This window comes from Heloderma suspectum, chromosome 1 (genome assembly GCF_057233095.1).
Source record: "Heloderma suspectum isolate Gila_16-S chromosome 1, 16-S_ref, whole genome shotgun sequence".
Taxonomy (NCBI): Eukaryota; Metazoa; Chordata; class Lepidosauria; order Squamata; family Helodermatidae; genus Heloderma; species Heloderma suspectum.
This window is the reverse complement of record NC_139458.1, coordinates 329,271,281-329,298,009: the sequence shown is the minus strand read 5'-3', so window position 1 is coordinate 329,298,009 and position 26,729 is coordinate 329,271,281.

Here is a 26,729-nt window from a genome sequence, read left to right as displayed (position 1 = left end):
CTGAGGTGATTTACCCCATTTTGAATGAGTGACTTGAAGCCAGGGTAGGCCATGCTCTCCAAGTGGTTGTGACAACCAGGAAGTGAAAAAAAAATCCTTTCCCCCTCCTCTGCAACAGGTAAATTGCAGCAGGTAAATTGTCAGGTAAATCTGACTTTATTTCTTTTTATTTCTCCTCATTGCTCCAAATCTATCAATTCTTCCCCTTCTCTGTCAACTCTGTGCCACTGAAACTCAAGTTAAACCTAGGGCTCCAAGGATTTCTGTCCCAATTTCCTAGTGTTCTTCCTGCTCCTTATCTGGCAAACTATAACTCCCCACCTCCATCCTTGCTTGGTATATCACTGTTACTTAGATTAGTCTGCTGAACCAGACTAGGCAGTGTCACGTTAACCAGAACTTCTTTTCTGTAAATACTTGGGGCAAAATACAAACTTCTCTGCTGCAGGCTAAAGCTTTGTTGGTGTTCTTGAGCCAGTTTACCCACTTTAGTTTCGCAGTATGTAGTCTGCCATGTCCATGCCACAGCTCTCCCCAAGATCCTGGTATTTCTGTGTCTGTTGAATGCACCTATACAGAAGTGACTTTTTTGTGCATGCTATAGGAGAGAACATGCTATAACAATCATACATCAGGTGCAGAATAGTTATCTGTTTCTGGTTTTTGCTATTGTTAGAAACCCTGCTATCTATGGTGTTCGTAGGTCTTTGACACAATTTACAAATAAGTGTTTGTGGTAGTTATTAATAACTGTTCTGCTTTTCAAACCATAACTTGGGAGGTCATCGACATGTTTGAGATCCTAGCACCATATATCATCTATTTCTCTGCCTGTCTCTCCCTCACACATGTGTGTGCACGCATCTAAATAGGTGTTTTCCAACCAAACTGAATGTATAGAAGTTGAAGTGCTTTTCAACATTCTGTAGTTGACTCTTCCCCCAAGCAATTAGGATATTTTTGAATACTGTGATACCACAGTAGCTCAGCTACAATTATGGGGTGGCGGGCAGTGGCAGCTCTCATTTATATGACAACATTTTGATATTACTTCTGAAATAAATATGTTTTACTTCATCTTCTGCTTAGTTTGTGTTAGTATGACATTAAAACTAGGAGGGCCACCCACTTTTTCACTCTGCTTCTGGCTGTCTTTTCAATTAGATACCATTCATTTTTAATAATTTGATGGTGTGTGCCTTGGTTTCAGTTATATTTTCACTTTCCTGCAGCAGGGGGCAGTCCTTATCTAATAAATCTCATGATGGAGAATTGAAAGTGAGGCACAGGGAGAGGCAAATATTAGAAAATATGAGTCCTGTTCCTTTAGGATATTTTCTTACCCTGAGGTTGCACTACAAAAGGAGGACCTGCGAGAGGAGATGCTCAAAATGTCTAGCAGAATTTAGAAACCAAATTTAGGCTAAGACCTCATCCACCCAAGACTAGTGCTAAATTGGATAAATTGTCATGAAATCCTTTCTGGATGATGGTTGCTGGTTGCTCTTCTAATACTGAAGGGCTGGACTGAGAGGATGCTGACTTCTCAGGGACCACATGTAAACCCTACTGACCACAAATAAGTGAAGTAATGTTTTTGAAGAATTCCCAGTAGCATTATACTATGCAGCTGACATTTCCATGCATACAAAGTTCACCAAACTGAAAGGTCTGTTGCTCTTTCATTTGAAAACCTCCCTGTCTCTCCCACTGAGTGAGCCATACTGATATCTCTGAAAAGCTAGGAGCTCATTTGATGAAGCATCTTGAACCCTCCTCCCAAATATATTTTAGAAGTTAAAAAGCAAACCCCCTGTTTCTTGACTTTTGTTTAACTTTAGAGTCCAGTCAAGCTCACACTGGTGTCATATGTGTTACAAATGGAATGCACTAGGATCTCCAGGCAAGTTATTAATGCCACTATCTCAAGAATAATATCACTATGGAAATGTCTTGTGACATTTCTGAATATTTGGGCAGACACCCCTCTCCCCCACAGTCTGCATGACTAAGAAGCAGGAGGTTGCTGTGGTAGGGAGAAAAGAGGCAACCTTGGCTAGATCTACACTAGTATTTTCTATTGGTATTGAAGTGCACTGATAACTGTTGGGGCATATTACACATTCCATATACCACTTTTCTAGCGTTATTTCCCACTTTTTATTCTGTATTACCTAAAATACTACAACGGATATCATTATGACATGAAGTGTAGATCTCGCCCTTACCAGGCCTTGCCCTGTGAAACATCAGGCCTGTCTTACTCCCAGGTTTGGGGGCATATATTGCTTGAGCTGCAAAGTTTGGTCTTGGGGCTCTCTGAGACTTGTGATGAGAGGCAGGAATGGAGCCTACATAGCAGAGGTGGGGGAACATCTTTCAGCCAGAAGGCCAGACAGGGTCCCCTAACCTGAGGTTCTCGACTCCTGTTATATAGGCTGCATTCCTGCTTTGCCCAGTTATTTCCTTCTCTCTGCAATTGAAGGTTTTCTAAAGAAGTTAAGGCTGAGGTGAAAGCCTTAAAGTGAAGTTAAGGTTACAGTGGCCATGGACACATTGCCCCCAAAGAGAAAATGCATCATCTAAAAACAGAGCGATGCAAGTCCTGTGGGGGTAAACATGCAAGACAAACAGAGAGGTGCCCAGCATATGGGAAGAAGTGCCACAACTGTGACAAATTTAACCACTTTTTAAAATCGAAGTGTCTATCGAAACAGAAAAAGCCCCAAACTAGAGGGCACACTGTAAGAATGGAGAGTGTAGTGAATATGAAGACATTCTGTGGGTAACAGATCAAGTAATAAACACACTACAAGTCAACAGGGCACCAGAAACAATTCTATGCAACTATGTGCCTCAGGGATAAAACATTACCATTCCAATTAGACTGTGGGTTGTCTTTCCTCAGGCCAGAAGCAGTGGGTGCTGCTCTTAAGTAGATCTTGGTTCTTCTCAGAAAACACAACCTGTTCAGGCTATATATATATATAGCAGCTCTTTCATATTGTTATACTGTGTTGCCTCTCCATGGAGAAAAGGGTCTGCCGGTTTAGACTGAAGCTAGGCCTGTGATGACAGTTTGCTGTCTTGCTATAAATGGAAATCATGGCACTTTTTTGGCCCAAGCAAGGCTACTCCCCCAAATATGTGAGGCCAAACAAAACATTGTTCTAATCATGCATAGTGGAACTGATTCAGACCTGATTCAGACAGACTGCAGCACTCTGGGAGGGTTTTTTTTTTAAGAAGATGGAATTTCGGGATTAAAATGGGGTAGGGGAAGCTTAACCCCCCTGCCTGCAGAGTATTGCAGTCCTGATCCAAATTGGCACTGCGCATGCTTATTCTGAAGTAAATAAACCAATCATGCATAGCCCTGCTACGTATGATTAGAAGAACATTTAGTTTGGCCCTCAGTAGTTCATTCTGAGGTGAAGGCCATGCTGTTCATAGGCAACAGCTGAATTTGCTCACTAATTGCATGGCAGTGTGATTAAGTTGTAAATATGAAAGTATGTGTGAGAAGAATTGGTCTATTGGCTGCTGATAGAAGAAAAGCATTTGGGCCTGCTTATTCTGAAGCCTTGCTGTATTTAAACCATTGTAGAGATATTGTGGGCTTTCTCCTAGATGAGATTGCCAACTCCTCTTTTCCCCTTGCTGACACAGACACTCAGCTTTCCAATAGTACAACTTGAGACCCACCAACTTGAATGCAGCCTACCAGCCATGTCGTGTAGCCTATCAGGTGTTTCATATCGTCCCCTCCTGACCCTCTCCTACCCCATTTGTTGCAGTCCCCAGGCAGGCAGCAAAAACAATATTTTTTAATTAAGTCTTTCGTGGGCTTCCATGGATGGCTGGTGGGCTACGTGTTCTTTTTATGATGTTAAGGTTTACTGTTTTAAATGGTTTTTCACTGCTTTGATGCCTTTTTAGAAAATAACGCAGTATATACATGTTAATGATAAATGAATAAATAGCTGTACAGGTTCACAACAGTAACTTTCCAGACTGCAGTGAGTTCAGGAGGAGGTGGCAGATGCAAAGACAGATTTACAATAATAGTAGACCTAGAATAGGGGTAGGCAGACTTCAGATTTGTGGATCTATTTTGTCTCTTTTATCAGACCTCTGAGATCCACCAACCAGAGTCTTGTGCAAAAGACATATGTTAGAATTAAAGAATTCTGAGACCAGGAATTTGTTCTGAATACCAGAACTGGATGGGAACCACAGTTCTTCCACACAAAAACCATACCAGGTTTCTCTAAGCTTTCTTCACTTTCACAGTATAACGTTGTTGCTGCTATTGTTGGGATCCAGAAACCTTTGCTGATTTACTTCATAGCACTCAGAAATCTGCCAGTAGATCCAGATTACCTTCTGTCCACCCCTGACCCAGACATATTATTTCTGCAACTCTTCCCCTTTTACTGCTGCATTACACCAGGTCAATGAAAAAGGATGTGTGTGTTTTTTCTTGTGCTAATAATGTATTCCTGTTTTGCTGGAGTCTTTTGCGCTGGGATCCACCAGTGCTGGACTGATCATCCTGAGGTCAACCCTACAATGCAATAGAATGAGTGGGGGAGGCAAGAAGTTAAGTCTCTTGTTGTTGTTGTTCAGTCATGTCCGACTCTTCGTGACCCCATGGACCATAGCACGCTAGGCCTTCCTGTCCTGCGCTCTCTCCCGGAGCATGCTCAAGTCCATATTCATTGCATCAGTGATGCTATCTAGCCATCTCATCCTCTGCCATCCCCTTCTCCTTTTGCCTTCACTCTTTCCCAGCATCAGGGTCTTTTCCAGAGAGTTTTCTCTTCGCATTAGGTGGCCAAAATATTTGAGCTTCAGCTTCAGTATCTGTCCTTCCAATGAGCAGTCAGGGTTGATTTTCTTTAGGATTGACTGATTTGACCTCCTTGCAGTCCAGGGGACAAGTAAGAGTCTTCTCCAGCACCACAGTTTGAAAGCATCAATTCTTCGGCACTCAGCCTTCCTTATAGTCCAGCTCTCACAGGCATACATTACTACTGGGAAAACCATAGCTTTGATTAGACGGACCTTTGTTGGCAAGGTGATGTCTCTGCTTCTTACTATGCTGTCTAGGTTTGCTATAGCTTTCCTCCCAAGGAGCAAGCGTCTTTTAATTTCATGTCTACAGGCACTGTCTGCGGTGATCTTGGAGCCCAAGAAAATAAAATCTGTCACTGCTTCCATTTCTTCCCCTTCTATATGCCAGGAAGTGATGGGGCCAGATGCCGTGATCTTAATTTTTTTAATGTTGAGTTTCAAACCAGCTTTTGCACTTTCCTCTTTCACCCTCAACAAGAGGCTCTTTAGATCCTCTTCACTTTCTGCCATTAGGGTGGTATCATCTGCGTATCTGAGGTTGTTGATAATTCTCCTGGCAATCTTAATTCCGACCTGTGATTCATCCAATCCGGCGTTTCTCATGATGTACTCTGCATATAAGTTAAATAAGCAGGGTGACAATATGCAGTCTTGTCATACTCCTTTTCCAATTTTGAACCAATCGGTTGTTCCATGTCCGGTTCTTACTGTTGCTTCTTGACCCTCGTACAGGTTTCTCAGAAGACAGGTAAGGTGGTCTGGTACTCCCATCTCTTTAAGAATTTGCCACAGTTTGTTGTGATCCACACAACCAAAGGCTTTAGCGTAGTCAATGAAGCAGAAATAGACATTTTTCTGGAATTCTCTTGCTTTCTCCATGATCCAGCAAATGTTGGTGATTTGATCTCTAGTTCCTCTGCCTCTTCAAAACCCAGCTTGTACTTCCGGTAGTTCTCAGTTCGCATACTGCTGAAGCCTAGCTTGTAGGATTTTGAGCATCACCTTGCTGGCATGTGAAATGAGCGCAATTGTACGGTAGTCTGAACACTCTTTGGCGTTGCCCTTCTTTGGAATTGGAATGTAAACTGACCTTTTCCAGTCTTGTGGCCACTGTTGAGTGTTCCAAATTTGTTGGCATATTGAGTGCAGCACTTTAACAGCACCATCTTTTAGGATTTTAAATAGCTCAGCTGGAATACTGTCATCTCTGCTAGCTTTGTGGTTAGTAATGCTTTCTAAGGCCCACTTGACTTCACTCTCGAGGATGTCCAGCTCAAGTTCAGTGACCGCACTCTCATGGCTATCAGGGACATTCAGATCTTTCCTGTATAGTTCTTCTGTGTATTCTTGCCACCTCTTCTTAATCTCATCTGCTTCTGTTAGGTCCCTGCCTTCTTTGTCCTTTATCATGCCCGTCTTTGCACAAAACGTTCCCTTGACATCTCCGATTTTCTTGAAGAGATCTCTAGTCTTTCCCATTCTGTTGTTTTTCTCGATTTCCTTGCATTGTTCATTTAAGAAGGCCTTCTTGTCTCTCCTTGCTATTCTCTGGAACTCTGCATTCAGTTGGATATATCTTCCCCTTTCTCCCTTGCTTTTCGCTTCCCTTCTTTCCTCAGCTACTTGTAAAGCCTCATCAGACAGCCACTTGGCTTTTTTGCATTTCTTTTTCTTTGGGATGGATTGAGTTGCTGCCTCCTGAACAATGTAACGGACCGCCGTCCATAGTTCCTCAGGCACTCTGTCTATCAGGTCTAATCCCTGAAATCTATTCCTCACCTCCACTGTATATTCATCAGGGATATGATTTAGGTCATACCTGAATGGTTTAGTGGTTTTCCCTACGTTCTTCAATTTCAGCCGAAATTTTGCAAGAAGCAGCTCATGATCTGAGCCACAGTCAGCTCCAGGTCTTGTTTTGACTGACTGTATGGAGCTTCTCCATCTTTGGTTGCAAAGGACATAATCAATCTGATTTCGATATTGACCATCTGGTGATATCCATGTATAGACTCCCCTCTAGGGATGTACGAAAATCACTTACCTTTTGTGGATTATGCTGATGGGAGGGGAGGCATTCCGTCCCTCCCCCTGGAATCCTGGCCGGGAGAGGAGGCGCTCCGTTTCCCCCCCCCCCGGAATCCTCCGCAGCCGGCTTGGCTCTGCAGCAGCTCTGCGGAGCAGCTGGCCAGGCCCAGCCAGGCCACAGCTGTCTGCAGCCGGATTTCCGGCCGCGGAGGGCTCTGGGTAAAAAACAAAAAACAACCCCCCCACACATATGCAAATGGCGGCGGCTACGGCCGCCGCCATTTTATTCCTTCTTTTTGGCCGTCTTAAACTTTGTAAATATTTACGTAGACTATGACGGCGAAAATAAGGGGAACGCAAATAGCGTAGTGGACGCTATTTGCGTTCCCCTTATTTCGCCGTCTTAGTCTACGTAATTATTTACGTAGAGTAAGACGGCCCAAAATAAGGAACACAAATGGCAGCGGCCATAGCTGCCGCCATTTGCATACGCCTTTTTTTTTTTTATCCAGTCGTTTTAGGCTATGTAAGTAGCCTAAAACGACTGGGTTAAAAAAAAAAAAAGGCGTACGCAAATGGCGGCGGCCAGCTGTAGCTGCTGCCATTTGCGTACGCCTTTTTTTTTTTTACCCAGACATTTTAGGCTACGTAAAAACTTATGTAGCCTATCACGTCTGTGTAAAAAACCCCAAAAAACTGCAAATGGCGGTGGCGACAGCGGGTCGGAAGACCAGCTGCTGCAGCCTCCGCCACAGCCGCCGCAGGAGCCGCTGCTGCCCAGAAGATCCGCCCCAGGTAAGTCTCGTCCCGGGGGGGCGGGGGGGCAGGCCGTTCTGCCACAGATTTTGGGGGGCCGAATGCACTGGCATTCGGCCTCCCCGAGATCCGTGGCAGAATTCTCTGCCATCCCTAGTCGCCTCTTGTGCTGTTGGAAAAGAGTGTTTGCTATGATCAGTGTGTTCTCTTGGCAAAACTTTATGAGCCTTTGTCCTGCTTCATTTTGTACACCAAGGCCATGCTTGCTTGTTATCTCAGTGATTTCTTGACTTCCTACTTTAGCATTCCAATCCCCTATGATGTAAAGGACATCTTTTTTTGGTGTTAGTTCTAGAAGATGTTGTAGGTCTTCATAGCACCGATCAACCTCAGCTTCTTCGGCATCAGTGGTTGGGGCATAGACTTGAATTACTGTGATGTTGAATGATTTGCCTTGGATTCATACTGAAATCATTCTATTGTTTTTGAGATTGTAGCCCAGTACTGCTTTTTCCACCCTTTTATTGACTTTAAGTGCTACTCCATTTCTTCTAAGGGATTCTTGCCCACAGTAGTAGATATGAGCGCCGCCATTTGCATGGCGAATCCATGGGCGCCGCCATTTGCGTATGCGCTTTTTTTTTTCTTCAAAGTCAGCCACGATAGGCTACGTAAAGATTTACGTAGCCTATCACAGCTGACTGCAGGCCAGGGACACAAACGGCGGCGGCTATGGCCGCTGCCATTTGCGTCCCGGCAGGAGAAGAACTTTCATGGCTGGAGAGGCGGGGCGCTCCCCCCCGGCCAGAAGTTCTGCGGGGACGGATGGGGCGCCTCCCCCCCAGCCAGAATTTCGGCAGGGAGGGACGGGGCACCTTCCCCCTGCCCAGAATTTTGAGGGGAGGGACGGAGCACCTCCCCCCCACCGTGAAGCAAGCTTCGGGATCAGGTAAGTGACTTTCATCCATCCCTAGTTCCATGGGGTTTTCTTGGCAAGAATACTGGAGTGGGTTGCCATTTCCTTCTCCAGTGGACCACATTTTGTCAGAACTCTCTGCCATGACCTGTCAATCTTGGGTGGCCCTGCAGGTCATAGCTTATGGCTTCACTGAGTTTCGCAAGCCCCTTTGCCACAACAAGGCAGTGATCCAGGAAGGGGAGTTAAGTCTCTACTTTAGTACTAATTGGATCACCAGATTCCATGAGCATGAATAAAAACAAAAGACAAAATTACTCACAAACACCTCTTTTTTTCCATTAGTATTACCATGCTCATTCTGTTTCTGACTTGCTGATCCGGATGGAGTGCTAAATGCTAATTTACTGCTACAGGAATGAGCCTTGGGCTTGTGCCTTCCTTCTCCAGTGCAGCTCCAAAGAGGAGATTGGAAACATGGCCTGACTTAGCTCCTTCTTTTCTCACTGCCACCACCTCATGCTGTTGGGATAACATCTTTTTAACCTTCCAGCACGTAGTCGTGGGTGGTTCTCTACTGGTGGGTGTTTGCTGGCAGCTGTTCATTAATGAACTCAGTTGTGTGCCTCCTGCCTGAGATCCCAGGAGCATCTTACAACAAGCATTTTCCCCAGTAGATGGGGTAAGTTGCCAGGTCGGGGTTAAAGGGGAAGAAAGAGCCTGGTGCTCCCTCCCCACCACACTTGTGATTCCAGGCAACAGGTGCCAGTGCGTCAATATTATCTGTTGGACCTGACTTTGTGACCATCATACATAAGAGCAATCACCATGCAGTTATTATTCTTTCTATCTACCTTAGGGGTGTCTCTACATTAAAGAAAGAACCCATAGTCCTACTGTTGTGTAGCCTTTCCGTGTTTACCTCAGGATCCCTGACAGCGATCATGTGATTGCTGAGAGGGGAAGTTTTTAAATATCAATGTTCCATAGAGCTCAATGAAACAGCACCATCTATTGCTGTTTAGTAGCACAACAACAAATGTACACAGTCGGGCAAATCTGGGATATTTAAATACCGCATTCTCTCCGGATCTTTTTAACATGGAATAACTGGGAAATATCGCTGGATGTGCCCTGGAGGTTGATGACATCATGAAAAGGACCTACAAACTTCAGTGAGTGACCCACCACAAGTGCACGACAAAAGCCTCATGTGATGGCGCCCTAGGTTGCAGTAGGTCCGACCTGTCCATATTATTAGTCCTGTACATGGCTTGTTTCAAAATTCTTTTCCAGTATCTCTTGCTCTCAAACTGCCTCATTAATATTTTGGCTTGTCTACAGAAAGCAGTCATGATGCTACATTTATTTCCTTCTTAATCTCACCATGTGAGAATATGGCAACTTTTTCTTTATACATTATATCTTGGATGAAGGCTGTCATAAGCTAAAAAGGAATGTGTATCTGTTGATTTCCCGAAGATACCAGTCTTAACCGATTTGTCACTTTTCAATATTCTGACATCCAAAAAGTGTATTTCCTGTCTGTCATAACTAATATGAAATTTGATACTCATGTTTACTGTTGATGTGATCTCTAAATTCTAATAGGCCTTCCTCTGATCCTTTCCAAATCAGAAAAATATCCAGATACCTCTTATACACAAATATATTTGAAAAAAATGGTTTTCATCATTCAGAATAGGTATGATGTATGTATTGGTTCAAACCAATCCATGAAAAGATTGGCAAGCTCAGGGCAAACTTGCAACCCATTGCCATGCCTGACATCTGCCTGACAACAGAAATACTGCTGTTGGGATTGAATTGGGGATTTTTCTTCAAAGCTAATTCTGCTAAACATATAAAGCTAGTTGGTGGCCAAAATTGATTCTCTCTCTTATTTCATAGAATAGTATTCTATTGAAAAGGGGCCTATGATTTCCATGGCCTGCTCCTGGGGTATGTTGTGTATAGCAGCACCGCATCCGTGGTGACCAACCAAACATCTTCATCCTCTAATGTCACTGTATTCAAAAAATTAAAAAGTGGCCTGTATCTTTGAAATATGATTGTATCTGGGTAGGGAAGATACAAGAACCATCTGGGTTCTCTGGACTCCTGCCCAGCCCCTGCCTCCGCTTGCTGGTCCCTGGACTGTGCTCAGGCCCCTCCCACTCTCGGTGAGCAGCCCACACTCACCCCAGTGGCCTCATTGAGCTCTGCTGTCACCTTTTCTAAAAACAATAAAATGGTGATTGCAAAAATGCACATGTTTTTGTATGTGCGAAAATGCGCATTTTTGTGAATGCGCATATTCTCATGTGTGAAATGCGCATTTTTGCGAAGGCACATAGTGTGTGTACAAAAATGTGCATTTTTTGTATGCATACACAAATATTTCACATGTGCACAAATTTGCGTATTTTTGCATTCGCCATTTTATTTTTCAGAAAATGGTGACCACGAAGCTCAACAAGGCTGCCGGGGTGAGTGCAGGCCATTCACCAAGCGAGGACAGGAGGCAAGCAGGGGCAGGGGCTCAGCAAGCGGGGCTCAGGGGTGTGGGCAGGAGCAGGTCCACAGGATTCCTGGACTGAATCGGGCACCCGTGCTATCCCTATACCTGGGTAATAAATGCCTTTAGAAATTAATCTACATATTGATAAAGGTTCTGGTATGGATCCACATCCTGATTCCTGATATAATTGGATGGCCTGCTACTGGTACAGTCTTTTTGTGGATCTTAGGGAGAAGATAAAGCACCAATGTTCCGCCCTTTGATTCTAATAAAAAAAATCATAGGTTTTTCTGTCAAGGTAGTGTTCCAGCAATCCCTCATCTAAAATCTTAACTATTTCCCTTTTCACCCTCTTAGATGGGTCACCTTTTCCTCTGGCAGAGTGTGTTGTAATATCTAGTTATCTGCATGCTTCTGTAAGATATTCCTGTATGTTCCAAATGACCACTCCCCCGCTCCCTTGAAAGTACATCCTCCCTCCTCCTCAAATTGGTTAAGGCTGCAATCTCTTGTCTTTTCAGATGGTGCCAGATCATCATGTCCTTATTCATCTCCTTTACCTCATCAAGAACTAATTCTTCAAAGACTAGTACTCTGCTGTTACTAGAGGGAGGGTTGAAAACAAAATTAGATTTGAATTTACAACTATGCTCCATCTGTGATGCATCTCTGTCTTTCAAGAAATCAGCTATCCTGATTTTGCTAAATAGTTACTGTAACTCAGTCATGGATTTAAAGGAATCCAGCCTCCCTGAGGGAACCAAAGATACCCCTTTTTGCAAAACTCTCAAGTCTGTATCACTAAAAGTGCTGGTTGACAAATTGACTACCAGTTGATCTTCAGTGTATATATATATTTTATGGTGTGTTTCCCTGTTGTCTCTTGGTCTGTTTCTTTCCCCATACTCTTGCCCCCCAGTTGGCTGCTAAAAAAGACCTTTCAGCACAAAATGTAGAAAGCTCTGAAGGAGAGCTCTCCATAGAGTGCCAGCCATGACTGTCATTCTCATCTGACTGACACTCTTCTGGATCAATAGAGAAAAAGACCGTTTTCTGATGTTTTAATTTAGGTTTGAATTTTTTTCCCAATTATAGACCCTGTTTTGTTGGTAATCTTTAAAGTCCCTCTGAAATTTTCAGAGTTCTATGGATTCATTTGTCCCACCAAGGACAGATTTTACAGTTAGAGGTTAGGCCATAGTGGTGAGCATTGGTTGCCTATTCAAATCACTGTCTTCTTGTGATTCTGGCAGTGCCGTCTTTTATTTGTTATGTTTTTACTCTGTAGTTTCTTGTAGGCTACTGATGAAGGCAGAAGTTGAACTGCCTTTGGCCCATGTGTAGTTTAAGGTTTTATGTACTGTGGTTTTCATTGTGTATACGTTGTCATATGTGTCTTTGTACATTGTCACAACATTTTAGCTTTACAATAGTTCGGTTTTATATATTCAAGTTTTTATTTGTATATTGTGACCCATATGCTACTATAATGTTTTTAACATTTTCACTTTCTAATACTAAACAGTGGCATTGCTCAGCCATGACTAGCTATCGCTAAAAGACAGTGAGTTTAATCCCTCCCTTGCAATACCCCATAATTTCATAAAGTTGGAACTTAGGATTTTGTTAACTGTACTTATTGTTAAGGACCATTTTTGCTTTGTTGTTATTGCAGGTTTATTGAAACAAGCCAGGATCAAACCATGGTCATTGTCACAACATTTTAGCATCACAACATTTAGGTTTTATACATTCATGTGACCCATATGTCTTTGTTACAATGATATGGCCATTTCCACCTTCTAATATTAAACCATTATATTCTTGTTTCAATAAACCATCATTGATACAAACCATGGTTATGTCCGAACTGGGCCACATCGTCAGGGTCCACACCGTTGTTGGCAAATTAACTGATTTATTTACAAGACGCTATCCAGCTCTTTGGTAGAGCTCCTCAGTCAGGCCTGCAAGAGGATTTCTTCTAGCCTAAATGATGAGAGGGATGGGGGAGTTGGGAGACCAGGTATGCATAGTCAATCACAATTCCTGAATACAACTTTACTTGAATACAATGTACACATTATTCATTGTGTGGCAAATGCACACTTGGGAGTACTAAGAGTCCTTTAACTGCTGTTATACTGTTTTGGGAAGCGGGTAGGGCTGTATGGATTTTGTTAAATCTGTTCTATCTGTGTTATGCAGATCGTCAGGCATCTTCTGTTCCACTGATATAATTGGATTTTTTAATTTTGTTTTTAGGAATGTATGAGAATTTCATTCCTGTTCTGAAAATGCCCCCCTGCCCCAAAGTAAAAAAACACACATTCTGCAAGTCCACGGAACCTGCTGTATTGCCCCTGCAGAAGGCTTCAAACTCTTAATTTAGAGGTGTCAAGATAGTGATAAATCAGATCCAGGTTTACTTACAAGGAGTACTTTCTTGTGTACAATCAGCACACAGGCATACCCAATGGTTGGATCAGACAGCTTCTCTGAACCCAGAGCCATGGGCTAAAATGGGTTTTATACCATACATGTCAGCAGTGAGGCAGCATGACAGCAGCAAGCATTAATTAGTGTTCATTCCCAGCATAGACTAACAGTGCTTGTTCAGAAGGAAAACAATCACAACTTTTCCACTGCAGACACCTGCAGCTTTAAGGCAAACAAGCCTCACTTCCCAGGTTCATCTTGATAAGACACTCCAGCTTGTTAGTATGGAATGTAATGAGGCTGCTGTATCGATCTTTGACTCATCCTGGTAAATCAAGAGGCCTGTTAGGGAAAACAGCAGCCAACTGACCAAAGTCAGAGAGCATTATGGATCATCTAAACCCCTCTAAAACTACTGATAGCTTGGTTCAGGCCTGAGGCCTTACACCTGCACAACTCAGAAAAAGCTGGTCATTGCCAAATCCACAGGTAAGATTCATAGAAACCTGGGCTAGACTACTTTATTGCAGTATTGAAGTGCACTGCTAACTGTTGGGGCACATTACACATTCGATACATCACCTTTGTAGTGTTATTTCCTGCTTTTTATTCCACATTATCCAATATACCACAACAAATGTCACTGCGTGACCTACGAGGTATAAATAGGCAAGAGGGATATAGTATTACCATGATGGGATTGTAATGATATGAGGCAAGGTGTAGATCTGGCCCCAAACACATTTGAATCTTTTGTGGATTTCTCCAGCATCCCTAGAAGGGGCAGGAGGGTTTTTGCATTTGCACAAATACGAGCAGCGTTTTGATGTGTAGCTAATTAGTATGGGGCTGATCAGCACTCCGCTACCCGTAATTTATATCAGTTGCTTTGCCAGTATCCCAAACATTAATAAGCATTTTAATATTTTATAAGGCAACCTCTAAATTATGTAAAATAAAGCTAAGCACTATTAATACCCAATAGAACACATTAAAAAGAAAGAGATATCAGAAGCCACTGCATAGCAGACCACTTAACGCAGAACGGAAATGGCTCTCCCTACTTGATACCTGAGACATAATGACAATTAGAAGAGGCTATGGGGTTCCCTGGTGGACCTGGCAAGTTCACAAATTGTTTCTGAACATTTGAGAACAGAAGAAAACCTTCCTTGAGCTCAGCTCGCTGCAACTTCAGAAGGCCGCACTTCCCGAGGCTACCTTGCCATCACCACCTTTGGCTAATTCTGCGGTTTGATCCGTCAGGTGTCTGAGGGCATGGGTTTTCTTCATGATGAATGCACAATTTTTGCTAGGTTGCTGAAGATACCTTCATTTTGAAAGCATTTCTGCTGTAAGGACATCACATTTTTTCAGTATTTGTAATTGCCGCAGGTAAAAATACAATTCTTTTAAAAATCAGTACACCAAATGATAGCCAGAGTGCTGTGTGTGATACTGTAGTAGTGCAACTACCATGGATCCATATTGGAAGGTGCCCATAACACCACTGTTGATAAAGCGCCATAGAACCCCATTCCCAAATAAATTGTTGCAGCCATTTAAAGATTGAGTGGCACAATTTGCCCACCTCCATGCCCATCCTATTCCACCCCCTTTAATTTCCTCTGCTGTGTTTTTTATATGCATGTCCTCCTGCACTGTTGAAGTACAGGAGACGTCAGCCACAGTGGTGCAACTAGGTAATTTTAGACCCTGGGCATAATGATCTTATGTAGGTGGGGGACTTCAGATGACCATGTATATTACTTTCTCTTCTACCCCCACAACTGCCAATCCATGCTTTACAATTAATATTCCTGATACATTAGCACAACAATACTATTTGCCAACCCTAATTTAGAAACAACACTCTGAGCATGTGCAGTTTTCCAGTTTTAACACACTTAAATCATAGCACCATCACAACTCCAGGAATAAAACGGAGCTTGCTTCTGTTGTCTTGCTGCCCTCATCACTTGCCACTCTCCGGGGCCAGATGTACACCTTATGTCATATCATTATGGTAACACTATATCCCTCTTGCACATTTATACCTCGTAGGATGCACAATGACATTTATTGCAGTATTTTGGATAATGTGGAATAAAAAGCAGGAAATGATACTACGATAGCGGTATATGGAATGTGTAATGTGCCCCGACTGTTATCAGTGCACTTCGATACCGCTATAAAGCTGTAGTGTATATCCAGCCTCTGTTGTCTTTGGAGTGGGGGGGCTGGGATTCAGGAATCTGGACTTTGGTCCCAAGGGCCCTAGGTGCACCATTGCTCAACCACAACTAGCTACTGCTAAAAGACAGTGAGTTTAATCCCTCCCTTGCAATACCCCATAATTTCATATAGCTGAAAACAGTAACAGAGGAAAGGGAAGGCTTTCAAGAAGGGATTCATCCAATGTGGTTTACACCCCCACCCAATCTCCCCCTCTAGCATAATGAATAAAAGCCAGGTGCCTTCTTTGCACAAGATGGTGCCATCTACTATGGGTGGACTAGAATACTAGACATAACACATGGGTCTCCTTTTTCCCCTTCAATTGGAAAAAAGCCCGGAGTTTCCCCCCAAACTTTCTTATAGTTCAGGGGTGGGGAGCAAGTGGCCGTCCGGATGCTGCTGGACTGCAACCCATCAGCCCTAGCTAACATAGCCAGTGGTGAGGGCTGATGGGGGTTGCAGTCCAATAGCAACTGGACAGCCAGATGTCCGCCCCATCCCTGTTTTAGTGCCACCTTTTCCATTTCTCTTTTACAGTGAAGAATACGGGCATATCCACACTTCAAAATGTTACTGGTGTTGGCTCAGTTTAGCTCCCATATTAGGGACTGTGAAGGCAGGAAGGGGGGGTACCCTGACTCCCAACAGTGTAGGCAGGGACAAAAGGTAATTGAACACCAGCCCCACAAAGTAGGCTGCCACCACATCTTACATCCAATTCGGCCTGAGCCAGGGGACTCTCAGACCTTACAGGACACCATTAAGGCTTATGAGGCAAGGGCCCAAGCCAGCAGCATCTATTTCGAAGCCTTAAGCCTGAAACCTTCACCAGCAGCAATAACCAAGAGAAATGCTCTGGACTTAGTATGAAGGCTTCATTGGAATGACACCACCCATCGTAATTGGATGTGTGTGCAAGTTTATTTACAGAAAGGGAAGAGGGTTAACATACAACAAACAGAGCAATATTTGGAAACTATTTACCAGGCAAAATAACAGAACTAGCTAAAACCCAAGACATAGATGAAGACCATGGACAGCTGTAGCTCCCTGGTTTTATACTCCAAAACCTTTAGGCAAACTAAGGCAATTCTTGTTAGCCAATCACAAGCTTACAAAAACCATCTTCTTAGGCTTGGGAGCTGGGGAGTTCTCACAAACACTCAGCTGAACTTGTTCAACCCAGTTGGTTAGAGTGGTGCCATGGCCTTGAAGCCCTGGCTGGTACGGGATAGCACACACAAATGGCCTAATGGATATATGAAGGATCAGCCTCACCGAATGGAACTTTGCAGGCTGCTGAGACACAGAAGAAAAATGGATTTCTTGACAGGGTACCATCTCCCTTTTAGAGATGTATTAGTTATTATTTGTTAAATGTATTCTTTGCCCCTCTGACAGAACTGCAGTTCCCAGGCAATGAAAATTAAACCAGCTTAAGTCTGGAGTGTCCCCAAAGCCCACTTCAGGTTTCATCTTTCATGTTTGATTACTGAGATAATGTATGTAAAGTGCTTTGAACACTCTAAAGTGCTATATAAATGCTCATTATTATTATTATTGCAAGTGGGACTTGCAACAAAATGTTGCAGTGGAGTGCTCCTGTTCAAGATACTCCATTCCATTCCAACTCTCGCTCAGTTTTCTGATTTTTCTCTTTCAAATGTCAGCATTCTGAGGCCCCTGAGCATGCAAAGTCTTCACTGAGCTGTTGTTGTGCCCTCTGTTAGATAAAAAGTTCTTGCTTCCAGTTTAGAAGAAAAGGATGCCAGGCAGGCAGCAGTGGATCCAACACTATTTTATTGAAACGTTTTGCAAAACAGGTGCAGAGCAGTTTGGACCCCGAGACACGTGTGCAAAAGCCTTTTATACTATATCACTTCTATTGTTCTTGCCAGTAACCAATGAAACAGTCAGTACATCAGCTTACCAAGTTAACAGCCAATAAACAGTCAGTATCAGCCTACCAAGCTGTTAGTCATGAGCGCGTCATTATGGTTCTCCTTTTTGCTCCGCCCACATTTTTTCCCGCCACTCGGGCTCCTACGTAATTGAGGCGCCAACGGTTATGGAGTCTCTTTTTCTAACAATTCCCTCCTTTAAGTCTTTAATCAAGTCTTAAAGCATTTAAAACGGAGCCTCTTTATTGGTACAATAAAGCAAGAGCATCTGTTTTGACAGAGCGGTTTCTATCAATCGCTGGGATAAGCCTCTAACACAAGGGGATAATGCAACAACCAAATAATACCAGAACTCCTACTACCACTACAAGCGAGATAAGGATTGAGGCTGCTAGGCGCTTCCATTTTCCAAACCACTTTTCTAGCCAGGCAGTCAGGGGGTTGTTAATCCCTGAATTCTTGGCTAACTCCTCAGATAAGGTGGTGAGACCTTGTAATGCTTTTGTTACTGTGCCATCTGGGGCAGTGTTGTTAGGGATGAAGGTGCAGCACCCCCCACCTAACATAACACATACCCCTCCTTTTTCTGCTAACATCGTATCAAGAACACGCCGATTTTCCCAGGCCCTTTGGCTAGTGGCATCTAGCTGCTCAGCCAATCCTTTTACAGCATCACGGGTATAATTTATAAATCTTTGTTGATTATAATAAATGTAATTGATCCAATCTACATTTTTGTTAATGGTCACCCACCAAAACAGGGTAGACTCAAATCCTGCAGCAATTTGATTTCTCCCTTTGAACTCATCTGGCACTCCCCTTGGCACCCCTATAGAGTCAATGTATATTCGATTATCAAAATGGGTTACCGACCGTTTCTGTCGGGGTTGGCTAGTCTCCCTTGTTGGATGAAATGTGATTGAAAAGGGGACTGCCAACTGGACCAGTCCACAAACTCCTGACCAATTAAAGGGCAATACTTCATACAGCTCTAGACCCCCGCAATACCTCCAGAGATCAGCCCGTGGGATTGGGAGGGAATCATTTTTAAAGCTAGTGGAATTAACACATCTCCATTTGTTTGTCAGGTTCCCTACAGGCTCCCCTCCCCCTATAAGATTTCGGTATATACATCCAGTATGGTTTCTTTGTTGCACAAAAGCTACAGGGGGTATAACACGATTTTCTAATTTGAGGGGAGGGTACAACTTATTGAGAGTCTGGCACTCCTCCTCTCCCCATGCGTTAGGGTGCTGGAACAAACGGATCACACAGGTGAGGAGGGAGGGAGTGTCCCATCCCAGAGGAAAAGGCAGTGCCCTTGCTACCGATCTTCCTGCAGCACAAATAAAACAGTCAGACTTATTTAAGGACTTGGCGGTGTACTTTACCCATTCTAGCCACACATTATCAGTTTCTTCTGTTATTGGCACCCCTAATCTGGCTTTCCAGGGGCGCTTCTCTATCTCTGGGATCTTTATTAAGGGGGGCAGATGTGGGGCTGCAGGGGTCAGCCTGGCTTGCTGTACAACTTGCTTGATGGTCTGATGGACCCGCGGCGGGCGCCATCGATCTAATCCCCACTGCCCTCCCTTTGTGAGGCAAACTTTGGCCCCTTCCAACGGTTCATCTTCAAGATCTGGCCGACCCTTGGTGTCCAAGTCTAGTACTTCAAGACAATCATGATCTGGGAGCCCCGGCCCACGTGTGGCCTGTATTGCCGGTAACAGGGTGGCGATGTTGAAGCTAGAGCAGGCTTTGAAAGTGAGGCTTTCGTTTGTTAACAAGCCTATTTCATAACGGGAGTGCCGAGCTGGGTTGAGGAATTTGCTTCCTCCCCCTGACCCTAGGATTTGCGGCACCCCATGTGGCACCCAGACCTCGATGGCCCCTCCCATTGTCATTTTTTCCGCTTCAGTGCAGATCAAGGCTGCCGCTGCTACCGCTCTCAAGCAGCTCGGGCATCCTCATGCTACAACATCAAGGACTTTGGAGTAGTAACCCACTGGCCTCCAGGAAGGGCCCGTCTGTTGGCAGAGCACCCCCGAGGCTACGCCCTTATTCTCATGCACATAGAGTCTAAACGGTCGACTGGGATTTGGCATGGCGAGGGCCGGTGGTGACACAAGGGCAGCTTTAAGGCTGAGGAAAAGCTTATTCATTTCTTTAGTCCATTTCCATTTGTCTAATTTATCCTTTTGCAGTGCCTCATATAGCGGTCGTGCTATTTCCCCATAGTTGGCTATCCACAGCCGACAGAATCCAGTCAATCCCAGGTAGGCCCTTAGCTCATGGGGGGACGTAGGGACAGGAGTGTCATGAATGACTTCGACTCTTTCTGATCCCAAGCTTTGGGTCCCCTTGGCTAAGTGGTAACCTAAGAATTTTACAGTTGGTCAGACTAGCTGCACCTTCTCCCTTGACACTTTATATCCTCTCTCTGCTAGATGATTAAGGAGGGAAATTGTCCCATTTAGGCACATATCCTTAGCCTTGGCTGAGATCAAGAGGATGTCACAATACTGGAGGAGATGCACCTCAAGGTGCTGATGGACCCAAGGCTCGAGGTCCTTTTGAAGTTGCTGACCAAAAACGACGGGTGCAAGATTGAGCCCCTGAGGGATCACTGTCCATGTTAGTTGAACCTTTGACTCGCCCTCTGGGCTTTCCCACTCAAAGGCGAACAAAGGCCTTGAATCAGGGTGGAGTGGGATGCTAAAGAAAGCATCTTTTAGGTCTATGACAGTAAACCATGCATGATCTTCTGGAATTCTTACGAGAAGGGTGTGTGGGTTAGGGACCACAGGGTGGGGGGCCTCGATTTGCTGGTTAATGAGGCGGAGGTCTTGCACAAGGCGAAACCCTTTGCCCCCCCTTTTGATACAGCAATAATGGGCATGTTGTAGGGGACATTATCTCGATGAGTCGGCCTTCCACTCGGAGCTTCGTTATTACTGATTGTAGACCCAGCTTCCCTTGGCGGGAAAGGGGGTATTGTTTCATATGAACTGGTTTCGCCCCTTCCTTGAGAGGAATTTTGTATGGTGCTGCCGATTTGGCACGAGAGGCCCCTCCAACCCAAACCAGTGGGTTGACTCTGTTTTCTATTAAGCAGCAGTCTTCATTTGCCTCTGAGGTGGGTTCCTCCATGGCTTTAAAAAGGGCCATTTGATAGTTGTTGCTCTGTTGCTTGGGAAGTCGTACTTCCATTCTTCCATCAGGGGTGAAAGTGATCTCAGTTTGGAGCTTAGTCAATAAATCCCTCCCTAACAATGCCACCGGACAGGAGGGGGTACAGACAAACGCGTGTTCTAGGTGTGTTTCTCCAATTTTAGTAAACAAAGGACGAGAAAGGGGCACTCGCATTGCCCTTCCCTCGACCCCCATTATGGTGGTAGTTCCCCCACTTCCCGTTGGTGGCTTGTTAAGGGGGAGTATGGACAAGGCAGCCCCTGTATCCACAAGGGCATCATAGGAGCGACCCCCAACTTTAATTTTGACCATGGGGTACCGTCTTGCCTCGGAAACGGCCAAGAGGGGTCCGGGCCCCGGTCTGTCCTAATCTCTTTCTTGTTCATACAACACCCTTTGTTCTTCCCCCCTGCTTTCTTTCTCTTTCTTTTTCAGGGCTTCACAGTCTTATTTCCAATGCCCAATCTTCCTACAGAAAGTGCACTGATCTTTTCCTAAGGGAGGCCCTTTTCTGTTCCCCTTTCCACCCTTCTTAGTCCCTCCTTTCTCTGGCTTGAGAACGGCAGCAAGTAGTTTTGCCTGCCTTTTATCTTTTTCCTTTTCTTCTTCTTCCTCTCGTCTTTCATAGACCTTCTGGGCTACCTCATCCAGGACTCCCAAATCAGCTGCCAGTCCTCCTTCGACTTTTTGTAACTTCTTTCTAATATCTTGGCAGCTATTTCCTACAAACTGCGTTGTGAGAATTCGTAGGTTATTTGGGTCATTCAGGTTGATGTCAGTATATTTAGCAAAGGCTTCTCTCAGCCTTTGGAGGAAGATGGCAGGGGGCTCGCTTTTGTCTTGTTTTAACGTCAAGACCTTTTGCAGATTGGGGGCCCTTCGAGCGGCCTGTTTCATGCCCGCTAAAACAAGCCGAAAGTATTCAGCATGTAATTGCCTTTGCGCTGCTGTGGCCACTCCCCAGTCAGGCCTCCCAATAGGCAAAACCTCTGCCATTTGCTCCTCAGTCGCCTGGGGGTTCTCTTCTCTAAATCTAGTTCGCGCCCCCGCAAGAATAGTTGGCTTTTGACTAAGGAAGCAAGTGTTTAACAACATCTGTGTGTCATCCCAGGTAGGATTGTGTGTAAGCCTCGCATTTTCCATTAAGGACAACAGTGGACCAGGGTCCTCTTCAAAGGGAGGATTGAACTGTTTCCAGTTATACAAATCAGATGTCGTAAAGGGAACGTAAACAAACATTGTCCCCTGTGGGTGTTGGGCAGTAGGATCGGGGACCTCTCTAATAGGGAAAGTCAATTTTACTGGTGGCTGAGGGTCCTTTCGTAAATTGTAATTAGGCCCTCCTTTGGTTTCCTCCTCTTTATCAGGCACCTTTTCCTGGGTTCGAGGCCCCCAAGCACCCTTCATCTCTTTGAAATTTTTCTCAAGGGCATTCAAACGATCTTGGAGAGTGTCCTCATACTCAGTCATAGACCCAATCTCAGGAATTTTTAACGGTTGCAACTCTTGGACAGGCTACCTTGGGGGGGGGGGCTGGGGCGGGCGTAGTCTCCTCGCGACAGCAGTCCCGTAGGGAGGAGGAAGCAACGGATCCTCAGGGGCTGTCGCTGCCACCCTAGGTGTTCCCTTCCTCGTCATTTTTTTCCAGTTATCCCAGGGAGGGCCAAGGACATACATTTAACTACCCACGGGGCGGGCCTGCCGCCGAGAGGTACGCAAGTTGCCCATGAATCAATATAGGGAAACTGATCCCAACTTCCCTTTTGCGTTACTATTATGCGCACAGCAGATACCAGGGTTGGGTCAAAAGACCCCTCAGGTGGCCATTTGGGTTCTAATACCGGCCATTCCCAGGCACAAAGAAGGACAAGTCGATCCTTCGTCATCTTAGTTCCGTAATCTTGCTTAAAATGTGACCAGTTGTGCAAACAACACTCCAAGGGCGTATGGGACTCTTCCGTGAGCCTGGATTGGGACCCGCCCATGACGGTGGGATTTCACTCAACAAATCTCGTGCTTCGCCCTCCTCTGACCCAGCCCATCGCCGAGACAAGGAAATGCAGATCGGGGCTCCTCACTCGCTTCGCCTGTAGGCGTCTCACACAATCATAAACACACCACCGTCCCGCGTGTGTCCTCTAAAGTAAGCTGTTTCACTTACCCCGAGGCCTCCTCTGTCCCACCTGCAGCCGCGTCCAGCTGCCTATTGATCCACTGCCGGTGCCAAAAAGGAGTGATCACGTCTCCCTCTCCCTCTGGCGTTGGTCCCCAAGCGCCTCCGCCGCCGCAGTCTTGAGGAGAAGGCAGTGTAAAACAACCGCCTGTGGCCACTTCTCCTCCGTGGCCCCTCGGCTCAGCGCAAAGGGGACGCACACCGAAGCAGGATCCGAGTCACGGCACCAAATTGTTAGATAAAAAGTTCTTGCTTCCAGTTTAGAAGAAAAGGATGCCAGGCAGGCAGCAGTGGATCCAACACTATTTTATTGAAACGTTTTGCAAAACAGGTGCAGAGCAGTCTGGACCCCGAGACACATGTGCAAAAGCCTTTTATACCATATCACTTCTATTGTTCTTGCCAGTAACCAATGAAACAGTCAGTACATCAGCTTACCAAGTTAATAGCCAAGAAACAGTCAGTATCAGCCTACCAAGCCGTTAGTCATGAGCGCGTCATTATGGTTCTCCTTTTTGCTCCGCCCACATTTTTTCCCGCCACTCGGGCTCCTATGTAACTGAGGCGCCAACGGTTATGGAGTCTCTTTTTCTAACACCCTCCACCCCCTTTAGGAATGCCTTTTTTTTCTAAATGTATTTTTGTATTTCTGCAAACCTTGAAGCTGTCTTGTGTATGGAAGTTACCATTTCGGCTACATAAGGCCTGGCACTTGGAGAACTGAGATTGCTTTTGGTATGTATGCTTATGATTATTCCTCTTAACGATATCACCATCTCCTCTGTAGTATACTTTAATTAAATTTCAGCTCATATTTTGCTAAAGTTGTAGAGAAAAGAGGATGTCGTTGAAAAACAGGCCAAGAATCATCTGCTTACAATGAGCTTCTGGTAGTCAAATGGAGTTTTTAGCTGGGGCACCTTTGGGGAAATGATGAACATCCCCATAAATGTAGGGATAGGTGAATCTGTCAGTTCCACTTTCTCCCATGTTTAAGAAAAAGTTATTCCTCCCCTGAAGATGAAGAACTTCATGAAATCTCATCAAAACAAACTGAAACAAAATGCTCACCCATGTGTACCAGCCAAATTGAATAGGTGCACCCGTTCCCAGCATGGAGAGAGCCATGATGTACCTGTCTGTCATGTAGCTGTTAAAGATGAGTAGCTTGTAAGAAAAAAGAAGTGGCAACCCTCATTCAGCACTAACATGCCTGAATAAACAGAGATTCAAACCCATACTATCAAGAGCTAAACACTCAAAGCCCTGGGCCTGGGTGGATAAATCTGTTAGCTTCAAAAGTTTGCAAAAACTTTGCAAATTTTGCTAAATTCTTGTCAAAACCAAACTGAAATGAAATGCTCACCCATCACTACTGGAATACAGCATAGAAGGATACAACTTGTTCAAAAAGAACAGGAGGAACAGAAAGGGAGGTGGAGTTGCACTATATGTTAAAAATACATATCTCTGCACAGAAATACAGGAGGATGAGCTTGGTAGCCCCATCAAGAGCATCTGGGTTAAAATAAAAGGAGCAAAGAATAAAAGGAACCTGGAGTCTACTACCAGCCACCAAATCAAGGAGAAAATGAGGATGAAACTTTTGAAAAGCAAATAGCCAACGTTTTAAGGAAGCATGATGTAGTAGTAATGGGGGACTTCAATTTCCCCAATATTTGTTGGGAGACAAATTCTGCAAAACACAGCCCCTCCAAGAGATTCCTGACTTATGCTGATGATAATTTCCTCCTACGGAAATTAGAGGAAGGAACTAGAGGATTGGCTATCCTTGACTTGATCCTAACCAACAGAGATGACTTAGTGGATAAAGTAGCAGTTATGGGAACTCTGGGGGAAAGTGACCATGTTATACTTGAGTTGTTGGTTCTAAAGGAAGCAAAAGCCGAGTGTAGCCAAATGCATACCTTGGATTTTAGGAAAGCTAATTTTAATAAACTCAGAACCATGATAAGTAAGGTCCCTTGGCAAGTGACTCTAATGAGAAAAGGAGTCCAAGATGGGTGGGAGTTTTTAAAAAAGGAAATTCTCAAGGCATAATTACAAACAATTTCAACAAGAAAAAAAGGAGGAAGACAGCAGAAGAAGCCAATGTGGCTTTACAAAAAGTTTAGAGATGACCTGAAAACAAAAAAGTACACATACAGGAAGTGGAAGGAAGACCAAGCCAGAAAGGAAGAGTACAGGCAGGTAGCACAGAATTGCAGGGATGGCGTCAGGAAGGCTAAAATTGAGAACGAGCTGAGGTTAGCGAGGGATGCTAAAAGCAACAAAAAGGCTTTCTTCAGATACGTGCATAGTAAAAGACAGAGGAAAGAAATGGTGGTTGAGCTATTAAATAAGGATGGCAAAATGATAACAGATGACAAGGAAAAGGCAAAAATGCTCAGTTCCTAGTTTGGCTCAATCTTCTCCCGAAAGTGGGTCTATGACCCCCCTGGCAAAGGCGAAGTACAGGCTGAAGGGGCAGGATTGCAGCTTGAGATTGATAGGTATGGTCAAGGAACACCTAATTACATTGAATTAGTTCAAATCTCCAGGGCCAGATGAACTGCACCCTAGAGTAAGAAAGGAATTGGCAGAAGAACTCTCAGAACCACTGTCTATTATCTTTGAGCAATCATGGAGGACGGGTGAAGTGGGATGACCTCTGCCGGGAGAGGGACAGGGGGAGTGCGACCCTGTTGATTCTCCTGGACCTCTCAGCGGCTTTCGATACCATCGACCATGGTATCCTTCTGGATAGGTTGTTTGGGTTAGGAGTTGGAGGCACTGCACTACAGTGGTTCCGCTCCTACTTGGATGGCCGATTCCAGAAGGTGGTGCTGGGGGATTATTGCTCTGTGCCATGGCAATTGTGCCATGGGGTTCCACAGGGCTCTATTTTATCCCCCATGCTGTTTAACATCTACATGAAACCGCTGGGGGAGGTTATCCAGAGGTGTGGGCTGAGGATGACACCCAGCTCTACCTCTCTTTCTCATCAAAACCAGGTGAGGCAGTGGCTGTTCTGAATCAGTGCCTGGGCATGGTAATGGACTGGATGAGGGCTAATAAACTGAAACTCAATCCAGACAAGACGGAGGTACTGTTAGTGGGTGGTTCGTCTGCCCGGCTAGGTGATATTAAACCTGCTCTGGAGGGGGTTGCACTCCCCCTAAAGGATCACGTTCGTAGTTTGGGGGTGCTCTTGGATCCAGAACTGTCACTTGAGGCACAGGTGAACTCAGTGGCACGGAGCACTTTTTATCAGCTTAGGTTGGTATACCAACTACGCCCTTATCTGGACAGAGATAGCCTAGCTACGGTTATCCATGCTCTGATAACTTCTCGTCTGGATTACTGCAGTGCTTTATACGTGGGGCTGCCTTTGAAAATGGTCCGGAAACTTCAGCTGGTCCAAAATAGGGCAGCAAGATTGTTAACAGGGACTGGCCTGCGAGCTCATATTACGCCAATACTTTTCCAGCTGCACTGGCTGCCAGTCCATTTCCGGGCCCGATTCAAAGTGCTGGTGTTAACATTCAAAGCCCTTAACGGCTTGGGGCCAGGTTACCTGAAGGATCGCCTCCTCCCATTTGTGCCTGCCCGGACCTTAAGATCATCATCAGCGGCCCTTCTCCGTGAGCCTCTGCCAAAGGAAGTGAGGCGGGTGGCTATTAGGAGGAGGGCTTTTTCTGCTGTGGC